The following is a 21,797-nucleotide window of genomic DNA, read 5'->3' as shown; positions in this document are numbered from 1 at the left end:
CCAGCTCCATCTCACTACAATAGTTACTACTCTCGCTGCTGAAGGGTTATACAAACAAGATTAATTCAGTGAGGAACCTCCCTCAAAGGTACAACGGCAAACACCCGCCTGCTTCAGATCACAGGCCCAAGTTCTGAATCACTATTCTACCAACACACAGGTAGAAGATGAAGAACTCTCCTCAAAGTAGTGCTGTCAGTTGGACCTTGTAACATGAATAATCATAGTGGAGAGTTACAATTTTATTATTTTAATGGGAAGATGTGAGATTTTTATTGGGGGGGGGGGGGTCCCACCTTCAGAAACAGCCAGTGAGACTCATTTACCTCAAACCTTCTGACCGTGTGAGTCTCATTAATGAAACCGTATCTTAAGCCCAGCCGGAGCCCACCTCCCCAAGGGTACACTCTACTTTCCCAGAAAATGTCAAGATGGATTCAAATTCAACTCCCAAACCTACTGCCAGTTTTTAGAAGACACTTTCTTCAAGCAGTGGTACAGGAAACAGTCAGCATCTTTCAGCAGGACCATGATTTTTATGCAGGACAATGCTCCATCGCATGCATCGAAGTACTCCACTGCATGGCTAGCCAGTAAAGGCCTTAAGGATGACAGAATAATGACATAATCACCTGACATAATCCCTATTGAGAACTTGTGGGCCCTGCTTATATGGGAGATTTACAGTGAAGGAAAGCAGTACAGCTCTCTGAACAGTGTCTGGCAGGCTGTGGTTGCTGCTGCACAAAAAGTTTATCGTCAACAGATCAAGAAAATACCAGATTCCATGAATGGAAGACTTATTGCTGTTCAGCAGCCGGACTGCTTGGGGGAAGAAGCTATTGCACAGTCGTGCAGACCTGCTCCTGATGCTGCAGAATCTTCTTCCGGATGGAAGAGGGGTAGTAGACAGTTCGTGGGTTGGATGGTACCGGTCAGTCACAATGCTGGTGCCCTTACGGATGCAGCGGGAAGTGTAAGTGTCCTGCAGGCTGGGGAGGGAGCTGCCGATGATGCACTCAGCGGTCTGCACAGTCTTCTGAAGGGTCCGGACCGCTGAGCGCGTCATCAGCAGCTCTCTCTCCAGCCTGCAGGACACTCACACTTCCTGCTGCGTCCGTAAGGAGGTGGCTATATTGCTCACTAATTGATATTTCATGTCAGAAATGTTTATTTGGAAATTATGTGATGTTTGATTATTATTCGCACTTTGAAAGATGATAATAAACAAGGAAGATGGGAAAATGTAGGTTTTCCATTTAGTTGCATAATAATTGTGCACACTAACAGTTGTGTAATAATTGTGCACACTAATAGTTGTGTAATAATTGTGCACACTAATAGTTGTGTAATAATTGTGCACACTAATAGTTGTGTAATAATTCTGCACACTAATAGTTGTCATGCCCGGCTCGTCCGCTCCTCCTGTGTGCCACGCCCCCGGATTACCCACGTGTGTTTCCCGAATTGTACCCAGCTGTTTCCGTTTGCTGTCAATCAGTCTTGTGTATTTAAGTCCTGGTCTCCCCGGTTTCCCTTGTCCGTCATTGATGTTTCCCGATGTCTGTTCTCGCCCTGTGCCCCTGCCTTCGTCCCTTGGAATAAAACCCCGTTTTCCCCGTATCCCGCTTGCCTGCCTGCTCCTTCCGCACGATCGCCGCTCTGCTCGCGATCGCTGCCGCCGCTCCCGTGACAATAGTTGTGTAATAATTGTGCACAATAATAGTTGCGTAATAATTCTGCACACTAATAGTAGTGTAATAATTCTGCACACTAATAGTAGTGTAATAATTCTGCACACTAATAGTTGTGTAATAATTCTGCACACTAATAGTAGTGTAATAATTCTGCACAGTAATAGTAGTGTAATAATTCTGCACACTAATAGTTGTGTAATAATTCTGCACACTAATAGTAGTGTAATAATTGTGCACACTAATAGTTGTGTAATAATTCTGCACAGTAATAGTAGTGTAATAATTCTGCACACTAATAGTAGTGTAATAATTCTGCACACTAATAGTAGTGTAATAATTCTGCACACTAATAGTTGTGTAATAATTCTGCACACTAATAGTAGTGTAATAATTCTGCACACTAATAGTAGTGTAATAATTCTGCACACTAATAGTAGTGTAATAATTCTGCACACTAATAGTTGTGTAATAATTCTGCACACTAATAGTAGTGTAATAATTCTGCACACTAATAGTTGTGTAATAATTCTGCACACTAATAGTAGTGTAATAATTCTGCACACTAATAGTAGTGTAATAATTCTGCACACACGTGTTTCCCCTGATAATGTTCACACTCACATTTCCTTTGCATAACATTCAGGCTTCAGGTTCATTAACATTTTGGACTGACTGATGACACTATATTTGTTTTTTATTGAAATTAATCCCAAAAATACAACTCGCCTAATAATTGTGAACACAGTGTATTACATTGTGGGATCCAAATGTCCCCCACGATGAGATAAAAACCTTTTGCCATATAAGGACATTTTCACTCCCCACACTCCACAAACATAACCTTAATTTCATAAAAAAATCTGTGAATAGAATCACAAAACTGGAAATACCTTTTTTTCACTTTGTTTGCTTACTTATGGTTAAGGTTGGGGCTGGGTAGACTGTCATTGTTGGGATTAGAGTTTTCACGATCTAAACAAATGGAGAGTCCCCACAAAGATATAATTACAAACCTGTGTGTGTGTGCATGTGTGTCTGTGTGTGAGTGTGTGTACGTGTGTGTATATACCTGACTACAGAAGATGGATGGATGGACAGATGGAATTTGCAACCTTACTAAAGAGTAGCAGAAGCACTTCTGACACTTGAACCCTGATGATAAGTACAATTATTTATGTAAAAGTGCATCAGTTTTGTACTTAGTGGCATTTGCCAAACATGCTTGTAAAGGTGAATTCTGCCAGAGGTCAGTGCTGTGGGTTGGCGTTTGGCTCAGTGGCTTATATCACTATGCTCCTGTGACTAAGGCCCTTAACCCCAAACACATCAGTGACTGCCTGCGTCTGCCTTCTCAAAGAAACAATTTTTAAATTGTTTGACTGTGGAATTTGAGCTTCGTGGGTCCAAACCTGCTTAGTCACACCGCCCTAAGTTTGCTGCTCAACTCGCCGCTTTCTCAATTGTAAGTCGCTTTGCAAAAAAATATCTCCAAAATAAAAGTAAATGCTCTTTTTTTGCAGGAGAAAAGATGATCAACATGTGTAGTAAACGGTACAAAAGTGGGTCTGACCTACATGCAATTTCAACAAAACGTGGGTGGGGACAAGGGACGTCGCGATATAATGTGATCATACGATTACCTTTGCAGCAAAATAAAAGGACAGCGATAATGGTTCCCAGCAGCACAAACCAAAGACAATTGGATGAAAGCAGAGTGGAATATGGGAGTATGGTAGACGATCCTTTCATAGCATCCAGATTTCTTAATGTTTGCGAGGCTGAGTTTGTTTATATGGTGAGGAGCCCAGCACCAAGTTACACAAGAAAATAAGCTGGAGGAAAGCGGCAGGCAAAAGCCTGAACCAGACGCAGCCCCGGTGCACGCCGGTTGGCGGTAGAGTTGTGACGTTCGCAAGCGAACCGATTCTTTTGAACGGCTCATAAACATGAACGATGGGAGCCGAGTCGCGGCTGGGAGGGAGCCGTTCTTTCTGTCGTTCTTTTTTTCCTATGCGTGTTTCACACAGATGCACAAAAATGAGCTCCTCGGCGAGACAGAACAGTTATAGAGGGAGGGGCGCACCCAGCGCAGGGGTGCTACTGCCTAACAGCATGATGTTAGTTGTGCACGCATCCTTCACGTGAGTACTCCAGTGGAAAAAAACCCTGCGTGCCTCTGTCATTCGGTAGGAGCAGAGCCATGACTTGTGCACGCTGCTGTGATAACAATGTTCTTGTGTGGAAGTGTTTGTAGTAAAAGCTGTTTTGCACAGAAATTCATTGCAGCCGGCTTTGTTTTTGTTTGTTTGTGTTTATTTGTGAGTAGGTATTGTATGAATAACATAAGTCAACGTAGCTTTACACATACACACACTTTGTGCTAAAGGTAAATCCAAAATAGTGATGTCACTGTCTAAGCAGAGGGATGTTGTGCAGCCCTATGGAATATAGTCCACACATGACAAATGAGGTAATAATCAATATTTCAGAATAATTCATTCAATTCATTCAATATTGGTGTGTGATATCTGAGTTTTAATTATTTAACTACAAATCTCACCTCATCATTCCTCCCAGTGATTATTTCCAGGATAAACTGAGATGCCCTCAAGCTGGCTTCTTAAAACTGACTAAATATTTAAAAAGAGCCAAAAGAGCCGTTCTTTTGAATGGCTCTTTGAAAGGAACGGATCGCCAAGATCCGGATCCCCTCAAAGAGCCATAAATCCCATCACTAGTTGGCGGCTGGGGAAACTTGCCGCGCATCACTCCTACGGCGGCTGTTTCAGCTCACGGTAGGAAGCCGCCATCTAGTGGTGCGCTTTGGGAATTTCATATAGCGCCAAAGTTGTTGCACTTGGACTCGATCTTTGATACAATGTTTTATCGCTTTTAATCTTTCCAAGCACTTTGCATACTGTACAAGGTCAATCTGCTTCCTCATTTGTATGTCGTTTTGATAAAAGCTTCTGATAAATAAGTAAAATGTAAGTAAGTATAAATGTATATACAACAGTATCAATCGGGGCCATGTGGACAGCTGTCTGCCATCTCTAATTGGCCATTGAGTCCACGGACCCCAAAGGTTAAACTGGACACTGGCAGGCGTGTCTGATTCATCAGATTCCCGTCTGCTGGGTTGGGCAGCATCACATTGAGGAAGAACCTCATTGTGTTTTCAGCTACCTGGCATTAGGAGCTGATTACTTCAAGTCATTAGGACTTTTTTCATAGAGATTCTCTAGCTGAACAAGTAGAGTGTTGCATTTATGAATCATTGGTCATGGGTTCAAATCCCCCAAGAATATGCATAAAACATAACCCTTCCCACTGCTGTAAGTCACTTTGGGTAAACAAGTCTGGTAAATGCAAAAGTGTTTCTACAAGTGGTACAACAGCATGCCCTACTGGTCAGATTAAAATGCTGTTTGGATATATTCCATTTCACAATGTGGCTTCTGATTATAACATCAATGTGTAATAGGAATTTATTGGAAATGTATTTACTATTTCTTTACAAATGTATTTATCTGGATGAACTGGTCCAATTGGGCTCTCTGACCTTAGACCCCTGCGAGAAAAGCCTAATGTCCATGGGGTTAAATGTAAATGGATATTCTATGTGATGAGTAATATAAAGTGGGTTAAGGACGACTCAGATGCAGTAGCTCTGGGAAAGACACAGGCTTTATTAAGGGAATACAGCAAACAACACTTGGAAGAATGATGACGGAGCTGAGGAACCATGAGAGCAGGAACATTTATACACAGTAATCACCGACGGGAGAGAGGTGTAGGAGGCTAACAGATCAGGGTGGAGAACGTCAACGATGGGATACAGCTGGGGAGGGTTAGGAGAGTTACGGAGTGTCAGCAGTGAGCTCTGCTGGCCCAATCAGGAGGAGACGGGACAGATCGTCACAAGTACTAAGATGTGATGCATCCATCTTCCAAACACTTATCACAAGGGTATCCCAGAGCCAATTACAGGAAACACAGGGTACAAAGCTGGGGTCCACCATGGATAGAATGCCATTTAATCACAAGGCACACTCACAGTCATAGACTCTGGGCAATTTACAGATGCCTGTCAGAGTCACTGCAGGAAGAAACCCATGTGGGATAAAGAGAGCAAACAAACGCCACACAGACAGCATAGGAGAAGGATGGAAACATTCGACACTGCAGCTGCAAGGCAGCCCTGTTACCCACTGAGCCGCCCCTCACAGGATTCTCATGGTTAAAACAGGCTCAAAACATGATGCCCAGTACATTCAAAATGCACATGTGGAGGATTTCAGCCATATGGTTTTGAGTAACTTCTACACCCACGTACCATGTGTGAGATGGAGCCGGCCAGTTCCTCTTATGGTCCAATTCTGCTCATGCGTTACTAAGATTATGGTACTTAGGTCCTCCATCCATCAGATCCTCTTCTCACTGTGGTCATGCTCATCCACTCTGGACACTGTACGCTTGGTAAAAGACTCTCATCTCTGCATCCTTGGTAGTGAAACAAAAAGGGGGTTTGCTGAACTAGATGGGCTGAGACTGGAAACAAAGAGGATTGTGAGGGATCACAAATGGGAGGACTGGCAACCGGGAAGGTCACAGGCAGCAGGAAGGTTTAACATCAATGACCGGACTGGGGCTGACGAGACAAATAGATAATTAAATGCAAAGACTAACGAGGGGCAACAAGCAACAGGCATGAATCATGAGGGTCACGCTAGTGAGGAGACAGGAGGGTCAGGCAGGTGTGATGGGTAGGACATGACAGTGGTCATGTGACACGGGCTGTTACTGTCACCATGAGGAAGCGCAGGAATGTAAACAGCTTGGAAAAGGCAGCTGGTGTTTTTCTCCTTTATTTCTGTGTGAGCCTATAGTGGGTCCCGTGTTGGATGGGATCCTGTCTCTACTGCGTGTCAGTCGTAAGCGGATCACACTTCTTACCGTTAGGGTGATGCCTGTGGTTTACAGTGGCTTGCAAAAGTATTCGGCCCCCTTGAACTTTTCCACATTTTGTCACATTACAGCCACAAACATGATTCAATTTTATTGGAATTCCACCTTTTGCTGCAACTACAGCTGCCAGTCTTTTAGGGTTTGTCTTTACCAGCTTTGCACATCTAGAGACTGAAATCCTTGCCTATTCTTCTTTGCAAAACAGCTCCAGTACAGTCAGATTAGGTGGACAGCGTTTGTGAACAGCAGTTTTCAGATCTTGCCACAGATTCTCGATTGGATTTAGATCTGGACTTTGACTGGGCTATTCTAACACATGGATATATGTTTTGTTTTAAACCATTCCATGGTTGCCCTGGCTTTATGTTTAGGGTCGTTGTCCTGCTGGAAGGTGAACCTGCGCCCCAGTCTCAAGTCTTTTGCAGACACCAAGAGGTTTTCTTCCAAGATTGCCCTGTATCTGGCTCCATCCATCTCCCCATCAGCTCTGACCAGCTTCCCTGTCCCTGCTGAAGAGAAGCACCCCCAGAGCATGATGCTGCCACCCCCATATTTGACAGTGGGGATGGTGTGTTCAGAGTGATGTGCAGTGTTACTTTTCCGCCACACATCACTTTAGTTCACTGTCTTTCACACGTTGTTCTGTTGATCATGTCCCCAAGAGGGAAGCCAGACTTTCGCAGAATGGCAGCTGCTCACTGTAACATGCATTAAGAGACTGAAAAGTGCTGGTGAACATCCTGCCTGGACGCTGGCCACTGCGATGGTGTACATGAGTAGGGTGAATGGAATGATATATGTGGACTTTCATGGAATATAAACTGTGAATCGTCCATCTATCCAGCAAACCCCACTATAACAGTACCACCACCCAGTCCACCCGCCTGCATCCTGAAATATCACCTGAAATATCAGGCGAAACATCAACACAAGCAGATAACTTCCATATTAATGCAATGGGAGCAGAAACAGCTGTGGGCTGGCCATACATATATATATAACTGCACACATAATATATATATATATATATATATATATATATATATATATATATATATATATATATATATATATATATATATATATATATATATATATATTAGGCAGTCACATAAACTTTTAAAATGATCTCCATGTTGATTTAAACCTATGATATTATGTCTGTCAAACTGTTTGCCCTTAACCGTTTCAAAATCTCTCCTAAAGTCATCCCAGTATTGGCAGTATTTTCAATATACTCATGTATTTTTTGACATGACCACTAGCTCACCTCATATAGCTAATCAGTACCTCAGTGACTTTATAAAACTAGTTTCATTAATTAATTAAGTGAGCTGGTCGTGGAATTTAACAAATACATGAAATGGCCGAGGTGAACCTGAGGAGAGGTTTAGGAACCATATTGGTGTTCATCTAGCCATCCAACAAGATATCAGTAACTTTTTGGAGAACATAAGAAATTCCTTTTAGTTTTTTTTGTTTTACTCATAATTTGCACATGTTCTAATATTAAATTTTCTTTTTCATACTGAGAAAATATAAATTTGCTACCCAGATAAATAGCTTTAAACATTTCCTATGACTCCCTAAGACTTTTGCACAGTACTGTATATATCTCAGGATTCCTAATGAAACAGGATTTATGTGTTTTTTTTCTGGTAATTGGTAATCACCTACACTACTTCATTGATGATCAGGTGCCTTTCTGTTGTTGTTGTACTAACGTGACTTATTAAGATTTTATGTTATTTATGTTTACTTAGTTAATATATGATTAATTTGATTATATCATTATCTTTACTAAGTTACCTCAGGACCGCTGTAGGTTTTGAGTTAATAAACTGTCTGCCGTCTGCCGCCCCCTGCTGGCCAAAGCGTCGCCGCTGCGATATCAGGCTGCTGCGCTCAGTGAGCAGAGAGCGCGGATTAAGTCTGTTACTCAGTTACGTTCTGGGCAGCGCGGAACCAGGACATTAATGGGATAGAATAGGAAGCCTTTATTGTCAGTGTACAGGTAGCAAATACAATATATAGACCGAAATATAAAATATACATATAGAGGGGAGGGGAAAAGCTCCCCCCACTCATCAGGCTTAGATTTCATTACATTTTATTTTATTCAGAATCAGAATTCACTCCATTGGTACAACTGCATGTACTATGAATTAGTTTAGGCAGTTTTGGTGCATTTACAGACAACATAGAACATAAGTCAGAGAAAAACAGTCATTCTACATGTTTGTTCAGCTTACAGAACCCAATTATTAACATACGTCACACTTCAGACAGAGTAAAAAGGGTTATACTGGTTATAAAGCAGAGATTTTGCCTTTTTGCCACGGAGAAGCAGCGACATGTGAGACTCTGATAAGGTAAAAATGATTCCTCCAGCACACAGTGAGCTATCCCAGCATGCACAGCGACACGGGGGAGTTTCTATAAACCCCAAACCCTGGACTGAGGGGTTCAGTGAATGAGGAGGTGAATCTGTGCAGGGGGGTCAGTCCATCAGAGGAGACTCTGTAGAAGGACAGAGCACCAGCCCCCCAGTCCAGATACACTCCTACTCTGCGGGAGCCTGAGGGCTCTATGGGTATGTCAGTCTGTTTATTATTGTGCTGGACAGAGTAACTGTCAGGAGAGCAGCACAGCATCCATGACTTGTCATTGTATCCAAGGTCACAGTCACTCCCTCCTTTCCTCCCGATTCCTTTATAAGTCACTCCTATCCAGGCTCCATCTCCATCCCACTCAGCCTCCCAGTAACAGCGGCCAGTCAGACTCTCTCTGCACAGAACTTGGGGGCAGCGGTCAAATCTCTCTGGATGATTAGGATATGGCTGCTCTGCCCCCTCTGTCACCTTCCTGTTCCCCCCTGACAGAGACAGGAATCTGTTTGCTGTGTTGGGGTCCAGTGTCAGCTGGCAGGAGTCTGTAGGCAGGAGGAAGAGCCATTAATCCCATGACGAAGCCCAGCATCTCCATCATTATCACTGTCACACCTCACACACTCACTCACACAGAACTCGCTCCAATACACACATTTTATTCCCAATATACTCATGTAGCCGCCCGAGTCTGCGGCGCTCCGGCTGCCCCCTGCGCTGTGAGACATGCCACGCTGAGAGACCCGCTGGGGCCGAACTGCACTTTAGCCTGCGCTCTATTATTCTGTACGATACATAAAATATAAAAAGTCAAATATGTGAATTACCTCAGGAAATGTTGGTCGCCCGCGCGACGCCGGTGGGAAGACGCGCCGAAATGACGCGCGTGTTAAACTAATAGGCTTAATTACAGGTAAATAAAATTACAAACAGCATTCATCAAACATATTAACCATAAAATTACACAACAAAGATTACCACTAAAAGTGAGTTTGTCTTTAGGTCACAATATGAACGTCTTTTAATCCACTTTGGACACACACCTCTCTCCAGCAGCGCGACGACACGACGCTCCCAACGCGGACGCATCTAGGCTGGTACTCCGCAAAGCGCAGCACTCGCGTATTACACCGCGTATGCGTACATGGAAACGTTCATATTTCTCTGGTCAAGCTGTGTACTTTGCACATGCGCACGTGTCCTATTTAAGTATTAGTAGTAATTCTGATATTCCCTGCACACGTACCACAGCCGCGAGGTCTGTGTATGTTTCCCTACGTTTTACAAATTCAGAGCGGCAGTTCACGGGGCTGCCAACTTTGATCAACTGGCTGGCGTGAGATTTTCAATTTGGGACAAGTCTGCACACATATGCATACGCATTTATATGTATGCAACAGTTCTATTACCTTGAAAATCCTCATCAAAATCATCTATGTTGGCGTTTAAAGACAAATTTGGAGTGCGGTAGGCATAATTAACATAATTAATAATTAACTGACTTACACTGGAACAGACCCAATACAGAAAAAAGTATTGCAATAATAACATCATGTAACAAAATTTGTCAGAAGGTTTAGTAGTGACTTGGCTCGAATCGGAAGAGATGAAGAAAAGAAAATTATAAATGAGATTTACTGCTTTAACCTGCAAACCAGTCAGTCGTCTTACTGATACAGAAAAAATTGTAGGAGGTGCCTTACAGAATAAATTGTATGATTATATATAAACATAAGGCAGAAGGAGCCTTTGTTAGATTGTGGCAAAAATGGCTTGAACAAGGTGAGCAGAACTCAGCCTATTTCTTTAGGCTAGAAAGTCAGCAAGCCTATCATCAAGCTAATCATGACTATGTATAGTTATTGCAGTCACTGGGTGATTAAATAAAACCAGACAGCAGTAAAACTGCATATAGTTCACAGTACATGGTAAACAAAACAAGTGGGCTTGCAGCTCTAATCAAAGCGTGTTCTTCAGAGCGCCATCTTGACTCCCTCGTCCTTGTACAACATTTAATGCCACAACCTCATACTAACAAGTGAGACTGGAAACGAAGGAACCGACCAAGATGGTTTTCTCGCACTGCCCCCTGGTGGACATGACCCTCAATCCTCCAGATAGATGTAAACTACGCACGCAAGTGTAGTCGTGTCGTGTGAAGTCATGGCCCTAAAGCACAGACTTAGGAGATGTTCAGTGTCACAGCCAGTTTGGGGAAGACTGCAGGTGCCGTCTTAGGACAATATTAATGAATCTGAAAAAAAGTACACAGTCAGCGAATGCACAAAAAGGGCAAATGTGAGGGAAGGAAGGAAGCCCCCCCCCCCCCCCCCCCCCCCGGACCTCACTGCCCATAGATACCGTAGCTCACACAAGATAAGGATGCAGATAAAAGGTTTTGATGAGCTGTTACTGAGTGATACCAAACGTTCCTGCTACCCAAACAAAGCGAGGGCAGTTTCCCAGCTTTCAGCATTACAGTGCATGATGACATCTAGGACAGGCTGGGCCCTTACCCCACCGCCCGCCGCTTACTTGGTTTGGATCCCCTGCTGTAGCTACAGCCCACACTAGGCAGTGAGGAGCAGCCCCAGTGTCAGCCATTCCTGCTCTGACTGACTTCAGGGGGAACAAAGTGCATCAAAGCCCACAGCTACTCTCTCTCATCTGACTCCAGTTGTGTGTCACCTACACACTGGGTCAGACAATGTGTTTAATACATTAAACTGATCTTTACTGAATATCAGGTCTGTGGCTGGAAAATCATTATTAATGACTGATTTTAATATCAAGACCTTGATTTTTATGCTTTAAACTGAAATGGGGTCAAATGAAAACTATGCAGCAGCCCTGATCAAACCAGCTACTCCTACCTGCCCTTTATCAGTGAGACTAGAGCACTAGAGCACAGGGAAGGAGGTGGAGCCGCCGCCTTATTTAATGGGTTTGAATTATTTTTACAAGTCATGCACTACTTTCTGTCAGAAGGGTAATTATGAATCTGAATGAACAGAAATTACATGTGGAGTTCCTCAAGGGTCCGTAATTGGCAGTGGGCAGTGGTGGCTTAATGGTTGTTGGATTGAATCCCCGACCAGCAAAGCACTGCTGAGGGACCCTAAGCAAAACACTGCTCTCTGGGCGCTGAATTAGCTGCCCCTTGCTATGTCACGATGTCACATATGGGTTAAAAGCAGAGGACACATTTCGGTGTTGTACACTGTGTGCTGTGGTGTGTCAACACTGATCACCAATTACAATTATAATCCTCACTGAGCCTCTTTGTTCAACATCTACATGCTTCCATTTGCTCAGATTACGGAACACTATAAAATCTCTGGAACACTTAAGGCCATGTTGTTAGTAAAATTCACAACAAATAATAATCCATTGTTATGCATTATAATCATGGCTTTAAATATTTATCAAAAGGCATAACACATTATAGGCATGCTTATTATGCATAATGAATGATGTTTGAAGCTCTCTTCTTTAGTGCACTATAAATACCTTCATAATGCATTATAATGATCGGTATAAGCATTAAGGATGCTTTGTATTGCATTATGAAGGTATCTATAGTGCCTTATAGATGAGTGTGTCATAAAGCATTCATAAAGCGTTATAATGGTGGATATAATGTGTTATGCTTTTTTATAAATATTTATAGCTGTGTTTAGAATGCTTTATGAGTGCAGTATAATTAAGCAATAACATATAAGAAGATACTCCGGTATATCATGGCTGTGATTCAGTCAAAGGCACAAGGCTACAGGCCACCACAAAAAATAAAAAAAAGTTCTCATAACATCAGTGCAAGTGGGAGGGGCCATCGTGTCCAAACCGTCCGCATAGCTGGATAATTCAGTCAATAACCAATATAGTTTTGTCTAATATTTCCGGTGGCAGCAGTAAAACAACTAGCCAGCTTATTATCAGAGTAACTTTGCATTGTAAATGAAAACCATGCCGCAGATTATGAGGCAGATTGCAAAGTTCAGTTATTGGCATCTTTAATAGCGTGATCATTAAAAGGACAGTTGGCAGCTTATAAAAACTTATTCTGGAACAGAAAAGAACAAATCCCACAAAACGGAATACATATGAACCTTTACTTTCACTGTCACTTATGTGAATTTTTTAAACTGGTGGAAACACAGGCAGGTTCTGAAAAGGCATCAAGTGACAACCAGCCCAGCACCGGCTCCATGTTGGTGGAAATGAGGCATCAGTACAGTGTTCCCAGGTCCAGCCCAAGGTCTGCTTAAGATCCACCCAACGGAAGCTGAAACCAGCCCAATAAGAGAGAGAGAGAAGGATTTCTCTCTAAACCAGATACGGAAAAGCTTGTTCATGTGTTTATTTCCAGCAGGCTAGACTATTGAAATGGTGTCTTTGCAGGTCTTGGTAATAAATCAGTCAGACAGCTGCAGCTCATCCAGGATGCTGCCACCAGAGTCCTCACTTACACCAAGGAAGTGGAGCATATCACACAGCTCCTTAATCACTGCACTGGCTTCCTGAGCATCACAGGATTGGTTTAAATATTATTACTTGTTACAAGGCACTAAATGGCACTAACTTCCTTGAACCTTGTGAAGCATCCAGACCCCTGAAACTTTACTCAGTGTCCCAGAATGAAGACCAAGCAGGCTGAAGCAGCTTTTAGTCTCTATGCTCCCTGTCTATGGAACAAGCTTCCTGAAGACCTGAGGTCTGCTAACACTGTCAGTTCATTATAATCAGGGATTAAAAGGTTTTTGTTGCTGCTTTGTTTCAATAAATTAAATTAGCAGGAGTTTAGTCATACGCTGCCTCTACAATCTCACTTCTTTTTAGTTAACTGTTTATTTGTGTTTTGGGCTTTTAGACTTTTTAAAATTGTTTTTTAAATTGACAATGAACGTGTTTGTAAGTCCCACACCAAAGTTCCAAAGTACCGAAAAAGTACCCCAGCTGCAATGATGCTTTTGGTACTGGAACTTCTGGTACTGGTACTCGACCGGAAGTTAATGGAAAAGGGAAAGAACCAAAAGTACCGAACCTGGTGCAGTGGAAAAGCACCCTGAATAAACTTGCCTTACTTAGCAATTGGATTTAAAGTCCACTGAGATAAAAAGCTCATGTAAATGTGAAAGACCAGGAGGCAGCAGGAGAGAGAAAGAGAAGCTCCACTGGCAGCAGAAAACGAAACACAATAAAACACACTCCACCTCATACAGGGAGAGAGAAGCGTGTGTGTGAACAGACTCACAGTGTAAGAATTCTGCTCTGGTCCTGGGCACTAATACCGGTAGGACGGTGTCTTTGGTAACTAGAAGGAGACAGAGAGAAACAGGGATGTGAGTAAAAGGAATTTACTTGTGGGAGATGGACTTCACTCACTGTGGAGATAACAGCAGTGGGGTATTATCATTATGAGGGACAATAACAGGCATTTTAACAAACTGCAAATCATGGTAAGTTACACATAATACAGATTTTTGGTTTCTATAATGTAGAAGAAACATATTTCATGTGATCTGGGTTTTGCAGCCAGTAGAATGTGAAGCTCTTTCACCAGTTATCACAAAGATTTAAACTTATTGTAAACAAACTGACTTGGTCACACAAATGTGAGGCTGACTGTACTGCATACTCTCTCTGCATGGAACACATCGGGGGGGCAATTCTACCCGCAAAGTCCAGTGTGTACGCAGGTCTTTGGGGTAACCTTTAGGTCAGCTGTTCAACCCCAGGTGTGAGACCCTTCAGCCAATCAGTCCTCTAATTAGTAATCCAGCAAAAGCAGCCCTTTCTGGGTAAGATTGGCCAGCCCTGGTCTATATTAACATGAACAGACTAGAAATGTATTAACCTGGTGATGGATCTCTGCCATTTTCATTCTGCAAAAATTCTCCAGTTGATCTTTCAGCTCAGAAACCGCCTTCCTCAAATTCCCAAAATCAGATCTGGGACTGACAGAGATTCTGGGTCCAAATCCAGCTTCAGGAGTGACAGGAAGAGCCTGGCGCCTCTACAGACACACAGTCTGATTAAACAGCTTCATCAATACAAATGTGTATTGCAATCTAATTAACAGAACCATTAACATCTGACCAATGACAGACTAGCTGAAATACAAATGACAATATGCATCCATTTGAATACTCTGGTTTTCTTATTGCCAAAGTAGCTGTTCTGTTACCTGGAGGAAATGGATGTGATCTTCTGTGTGTGAAAGCTGCTCCAGCTCAGAGTGTCTCCTCTTCAGTTCATCAATCTCCTGCTTCCGTCTGTCCATGTCTCCTTCAGCCTGACTCACTGCAGCCTTCTCCTGATCTCTGATCAGCTTTGTCACCTCAGAGCGTCTTCTCTCAATGGAGCTGATCATCTCAGTGAAGATCCTCTCGCTGTCCTCCACTGCTGACTGTGCTGAGCTCTGTTGGTGACACAGGGAGCAGAGGACAGTAAATTACAATTGGCCCCTTTTGAGACTCCAGAGAGCCTCATTGTACAATAGAGATGTGAGCTGACAGGAGGTATAAAAACAGCACAGGGCTGAGGTTTGGAGCATCACCATGCTGGACGCCTCAGGTACTGAAACCCAGCCAGCACTGATTGGAAATGATCGCTCATTAAGCTCATACACTGTCAGCTGCAGGGATTTGGCAGAGACTGGTGGCTGTATGGGGCAGGTTGGTTGTCACCATTAGGTCTCAGTTTAATAGGTGACTTTTTTAGTGGTTATTTGCATTACGCTGGGTTGTGAAAAGTTGCATTTTTCTCAAATAGGCATTTATGGTATTTTTTTAAATAAATAAGCTACTACTGCTGCAACACTTGGTTAAACTCTGTAATCTAGCAACTTTATCCCACTGACCCAGAATAACCCACAGCAGCATTAATTTGATTAATCCGCACAAGTCTGTAAATCTGCAATCTGTTGAATCTGAAAGAAGATACAATATGATCACAAGCCAGCTGTTATCTTCTCCTCAGGTTCATACTCACTGTGAATGAGGCCACAGCCTCTCTCAGCTCCTGCAGTTCCTTCTCTCTCATCTGAATTCTCTGCTGAAATTCCCTCTGTTTTTCACCCATTTGTTTCTACAGATAGGAAACAAGACGACAAAACAAGTTTGTTTCATTAGCTGAGATCACATTCATCAATCATCCTGCCCAGGGTGGACCCCATCCTTGGGCCCTATGTTGCCTGGGAAAGGCTCCAGGCACTCCCCCTGACCCTGACCTGGATTACCGGATAGGAGATGGATGGATGGATGGATGGATGGATGATAGATGGATGGATGGATGGATATATGGATGGATGTTCATTAATGATTTATTGACTGTAGGTAGGATTCAATGGACATAGACCCTTTTGTCCTGTTTCCACCTGGTATTAACATGCATCCTGGGTGATCCAATCACAAGTGGACAGCGCTAATTACCCAGGACGCATTGAAGATACATTGAGATCCGATCACTCAACCCACATTGGGAGGTGGTCTGGGCTGCATATGGCCACATTCTTATAGCAGTGTGAAGGCGAATGTGTCCTGGGCTGCACTGCAGGACCGGCTACTCAACTGGCGTCCTATTAGATTGATGTCAGATCGCATGTCAGTTGATAATGGGCCACTGTGTATAAACTGCACTGTGAACAACAATAATGCATCTTTTCTCCTGCGACCCTAAAAACTCTGAATCCGCTGGGAAGTTGGTTTAATATTGGACTGTTTGACCCATTCATATAGAAACTGTGTCAAAGTCTGCATCACTGATGTTCCACGCAAATTCAGAAAGGAAAATGTGTAAAATGGGATTCATTAAAGATTCTTCAGAATTTGAACATATCATATATTTAATGTGCATGTTGGGGCGCAGCCTGGTGCAGGCAGGGAAACAAGGTGAGGATCCACTTAAAAGCTCCAAGACAAAGGGAATTAAGGAGACTGAACCAAACTGGAAAGACACACAATAAAGGAACAATAAGGGGTCAAAACTCACCAGGGAAAAAGTAGCTAAGAAAATGACACGTAGACTAACAGAGGGAATGGGGCAGCTAGTGATGTTAAGCTTGACAATAAAAAAGCGATTCACTACATTCTGAAGCACAGCTTCAGTTTCTTTCGTTCCACCCTGAACACGTGACCATGGTCATCTGAAGCTTCATTCTGCACTCAACCATGTGACTGCTTTGGAAACTGAAAATGTGGAACAATCCTCATTACCGGTTTCAAACCTGTTGTACAGCACATATTTCGGCGTACACACACACTGCAGCGTAAGTTTTAATCATCATAATAATTTAATAATAATAATAATTATTATTATTATTAGTCATTATTGTGTCCAAGGTTCAGTTTAATTGTATGAATACATAATATCAGATTTTGGTGAGGGTATTACCCAATAATCTGTATAATTTTCCCAGTATAGAGACCAAGAAACAAATGATTGATGAGGCTTTGGTCAATATGCACAACCCTTCACCATAGTGGATAACGCAGGATTTAGGGAGGTTGTGGGGATCCTGGATCCAACCTACATTCTCCCATCCAGGCAAACATGAAAGGGTTTAGTGACAGAAACATTTAAGATAGAAAAAGAGAAACAAAGGAAGAGGTGAGAAAGGCCAAAGCAGTAAGACTAACATCTGACAAGTGGACATTCATACATATGGAAGCTTATTTAGTAGTCAAATGCCATTTTATAAATGATAAGACTGAGCTGTCGACCTTATTATTGGGAGCAGGAAAATTCCCAAAGTCTCATTCTGCAGAAAACATGGCTGCAGTTGAGGCAGCCTGATGGAGGAGTGGCGAATACAGAATAAAGTCCGATGGCTCACACTGACGCTGCACAAAATGTGATTGTCTGTGTCAGACACACAACCTGCATTGCCGGTTTCTGTAGCCAATCTAATGCTCAGGCTGCTGTAGCGAACTAACGAAGACAGATGTGAGACAATTAACCAATAACAAAAGTGCAGGGAAAACAGGCAACAAGTGCAGTAACTTATATTAATGAACACAAGACTAGGAAAACTCCCACAAACACTGAAAGTAAGAAACACACACAAGGAATTCAATACTTAGAAAGTACAGAAACATGTGGAACATAATAAAACAAGGCACAAGCTTCACAAGCAAAACATAGAACTAACAAACACTGGGAAGAATAGAAAAGCAATAATTAAATGAAAGAGGTGAGGTTGGTTCCTGACCTGTCTCAAACCCATAACCAGCTGGTCCCAGCCTCTGTGTCACACACTCATCCCATTGAGCCAAATGCAGCCATGTGGGGAAAAGGAAGAACACACTAGGGCCAAAGATGATGAGAGGACAAAGGGGATGTTTGTGTTCAGTAGCCTAGCAAATGGATGTGTGAATAAAAACATATAATAACAGTGTAATTGTTTATATCGTTTTATATTGGGCTGTCCGGGGGCTTGAATTCCTGGTTAGATATTCAGTCCCACTCCAGCCCTGACTACTTTTACTTCATTTGTTCCAAGTCAGACATAATTCAGCATATCAGACAAAACAATGAACCTCTTTGTTAATATTTTCATAAATTTTGAGCTTCACTGGTTATCACTGAAAGCCAAAATATTATCCTATGGCAACCAACACAATGCTTTAAAGGTTGAACCCTTTAACCTTGAATAGAAAAGTATTAATCTACGTACATCTTAGTACCGAAAGACCTTTTTTAACATGTACATTTGTACTGTGTTGATGTAGGTAAGGTAAGGTAAGGTAGGGAGGTAAGGAGCACACACTGAGTACAGTGCCTTACCGCACCCACCACACGACGAACCACCTCAGGGATGAGAACCTGAGTGCAGCCGTGCAGTGGGTGACACCTCAGCACCACACCAGTCCCAGTGGAACAGTGTGAGTTTTATCCGGTGGCTGCAGTGCCAATCCTGCAAAACACCTCCTGATGCAGTATAGAAATGCATGGCGATAATGTGAAAAGTTAAACTTTATTGTGAAAATAATATTTTATAATAATAATTGTCTAATGAAAATCGCAACATTATTACGAAACAATAAATTGTCAAATTTAAAAATTATACATAGAAGACAAGTGTTATTATGAAATATAATTTTATGAAATTTATGAAATTTTATGAAATTATTTAAAAATAAAAGGATACATTATTGAAATATTTATCATTTTATTTATATTTTTTGATATACTTATTTATTTTATTTTGAGTGTCATGGCGTCCCGTACAAACATCTTCGGCGGGCACGGCCTTACTGTACTGTGGCTCTAGTGAATTCTTCTGTACTATGAAGGGTTACTGGCTTTTCGGGGTAACTTGTCGGATGTAAGGTACCACAGTTTAAATGGACTTCATATTCGTTTACTTACATTTTGCCCAGACTACCTTAAATCCGACAAGCTAGTAACCCCGCTAGTAAGACCGGACAAGTAGGTCATGACAACTTTACCGAACCAGACTTGATCTGAGTGTTTCGTAGCAATTACACGAACAAGTGTTAAGACAAAATCCATTTATTTAAAATTAACTTTTAGATAATAACAATAATTGATACTTTCACTGATCCCTTTGGGGAAATTGTTTTAGATAGAAAGGGGAAATTCTTTTAAATTAGCCTGACCTGTATCTCCGCCCTTCCTGTAGCAGCTGAGACTGTATCATGGCCTCTGTGTTCATCCATCGTACAGAGATAACAGATACACTGCTGGTGGGTACGGCAGTAGACCTCCAGCGGTTTGTCATGGTGGGAACAGACCTTGTCCTTCAGATGGCCGATGGCATCAATGAGCTTGTGCTGTTTTGCATGGTGGAGTTTGTTGTGAAGCTGCAGGTCAGTTTCACAGTAGGAGGCCAGACACACCAGGCAGGACTTCTTCTCCCAGTACAGACGTCACACTCCACATCTCCAGGTCCAGCATACTGGTCAGCAGGAGCAGCTGCTTGTAGTCCAGTCTTCTTCAGTTCCTCCACCACTTCAGCCAGCATGGTGTTTCTGCCCAGAACAGGTCTGGGTATGAAGGTCTGTCTGCACTGGGGGCAGCTGTAAACTCCAGCATGATCTTCCTGATCCCAGCAGCTCTTAATGCAGCTCATACAGTAACTATGTCCACAGGGAATAGTTACTGGATCCTTTAGTAGATCTAGACAGATTGCACAACTTAACTCAATTACATCCACTGCAACTCTGGCTTCTGCCATTTTACCACGAACACTGATAGGATTCAGTCTCGTTTTCTCTCACAGTCGTCTGTGTGTGACAGTGGGAGGAACTTCCTGCTTCTCAGACTGCAGCAGGTGCGGTTTTGGACTGAGACCAGACTGAGAAGAGCAGACTGGGCAAACAGTGGAGCTGCAGTTTATGAACAAAATAGTACATTATACAAACTGTACCCAAAGCGAACATTTATTTATCTTTTATGAGAATAACAGTTACTGACATTGTTTTTCTGTAAACAAACTATAATCCTACTCTTTGATTTTGTGCAGTAGATAGAAATTAGGTATAAAGGTATAAGAGAGCAGATCTACTGAGAATGAATTTCTGTGTCGGTTTAGAATCACGTTTGGGATCATGTGGTTTCAGGTGAAACATGCAGGGATGTGCAGTTATAGACAGACTGTGTCAGGATTAGACAGAACAAGCTTTGACAAGTGCTGTCAATGCACAGATTTGTTTTTTTTTACATTATTCTATATACAATATTCATGAAAATATATGTCATCTCTTCCTTTTCTTTCTGTGTGTTTGTGCAGGGAGTGTATTTATGTTAGGAAGGACAGTCAAGTTCAGAGTGATCATTTTAATCATCCAAAATAATTCCATACTCTAATAATGAAAATTGAATACTACTCTTATATTTAAGCCAAAAGTTAATGGACCAGCTTCAGCCATCCCCAGGAACAGAAAGATCATATATCAAAAAAGTATCCAACAAATTCCAATAATTGCAATACAGGGTTATGGGACACACACATCACAGGAAGCACAGGGCACAAGGCAGAGACACCCTGGATGGGATGCCAGTCCATCACAGGGCAAACACTCACTCACATGCTGAGGACAATCAAGAGACACTAATTCACCAAACTGCATGATCGTGGACAGCATGAGGAAACCTGAGGAAACCCACAGGAACACGGGGAGAACATGCAAGCTGTACATGCAGAACCAGGACTGGGAACCACACCCACAAGCCTGGAGGTGTGAAGTGAGAGCAGCTGGTCTGAAGTCCTGAAGGGAGCTGTAGCGCCATTTCTTTGGAACAGTGTGGAGCCGTCCTGCATTACTGCTTATCCTGTACGGGGGGGTGGGGAGCCTGGAGCCTGTCCCAGGTGGCACAGGGCGGGGGACACAATGGACAGGATACTAGTTTATAGCAGAGCACAAACTCACACATACAGACGCACACTAAGGGCAGCTTAGAGATTCCAATCGGCTGATCGCAGTTTCATGTTCTCCAAAGTAGGAGGAGAAAGCCCACATTGGAAGAACATGCAGACTTCACACGTACAGCAGTAGGGACAGGAAACAAGCCAAGAGACAGAGGTTACACCCCGAGACCCCACACCCCCCCACAATCACACATACTGTTAGGATTTATGTAAAATTTATATTTTAATGCTACAAAATTATGACTGACTATGAACTTCATATTCCAGAACTGTGTTGGAATCTATGCTGACTGTAAGAATGTTACCTTACAGGATTTACCCGTTTCTGTGCCCTGTACCTACAGTAAGGAG

The 21,797-nt window shown here is 42.5% G+C and overlaps 1 protein-coding gene and 1 pseudogene across 1 annotated transcript in view; both read right to left on the bottom strand.

Moving 5' to 3' along the window:
- The window catches only part of LOC125722600 (uncharacterized), a 427,015-nt gene that overhangs the window by 204,601 nt on the left and 200,617 nt on the right, over positions 1–21,797 (bottom strand). The window lies entirely within an intron of this gene.
- On the bottom strand, positions 13,869–20,169 carry LOC125722576 (E3 ubiquitin/ISG15 ligase TRIM25-like; annotated as a pseudogene).

Source organism: Brienomyrus brachyistius, unplaced genomic scaffold, assembly GCF_023856365.1.
Source record: "Brienomyrus brachyistius isolate T26 unplaced genomic scaffold, BBRACH_0.4 scaffold40, whole genome shotgun sequence".
NCBI lineage: Eukaryota > Metazoa > Chordata > Actinopteri > Osteoglossiformes > Mormyridae > Brienomyrus > Brienomyrus brachyistius.
This window is presented reverse-complemented; position numbering and strand designations above follow the sequence as displayed.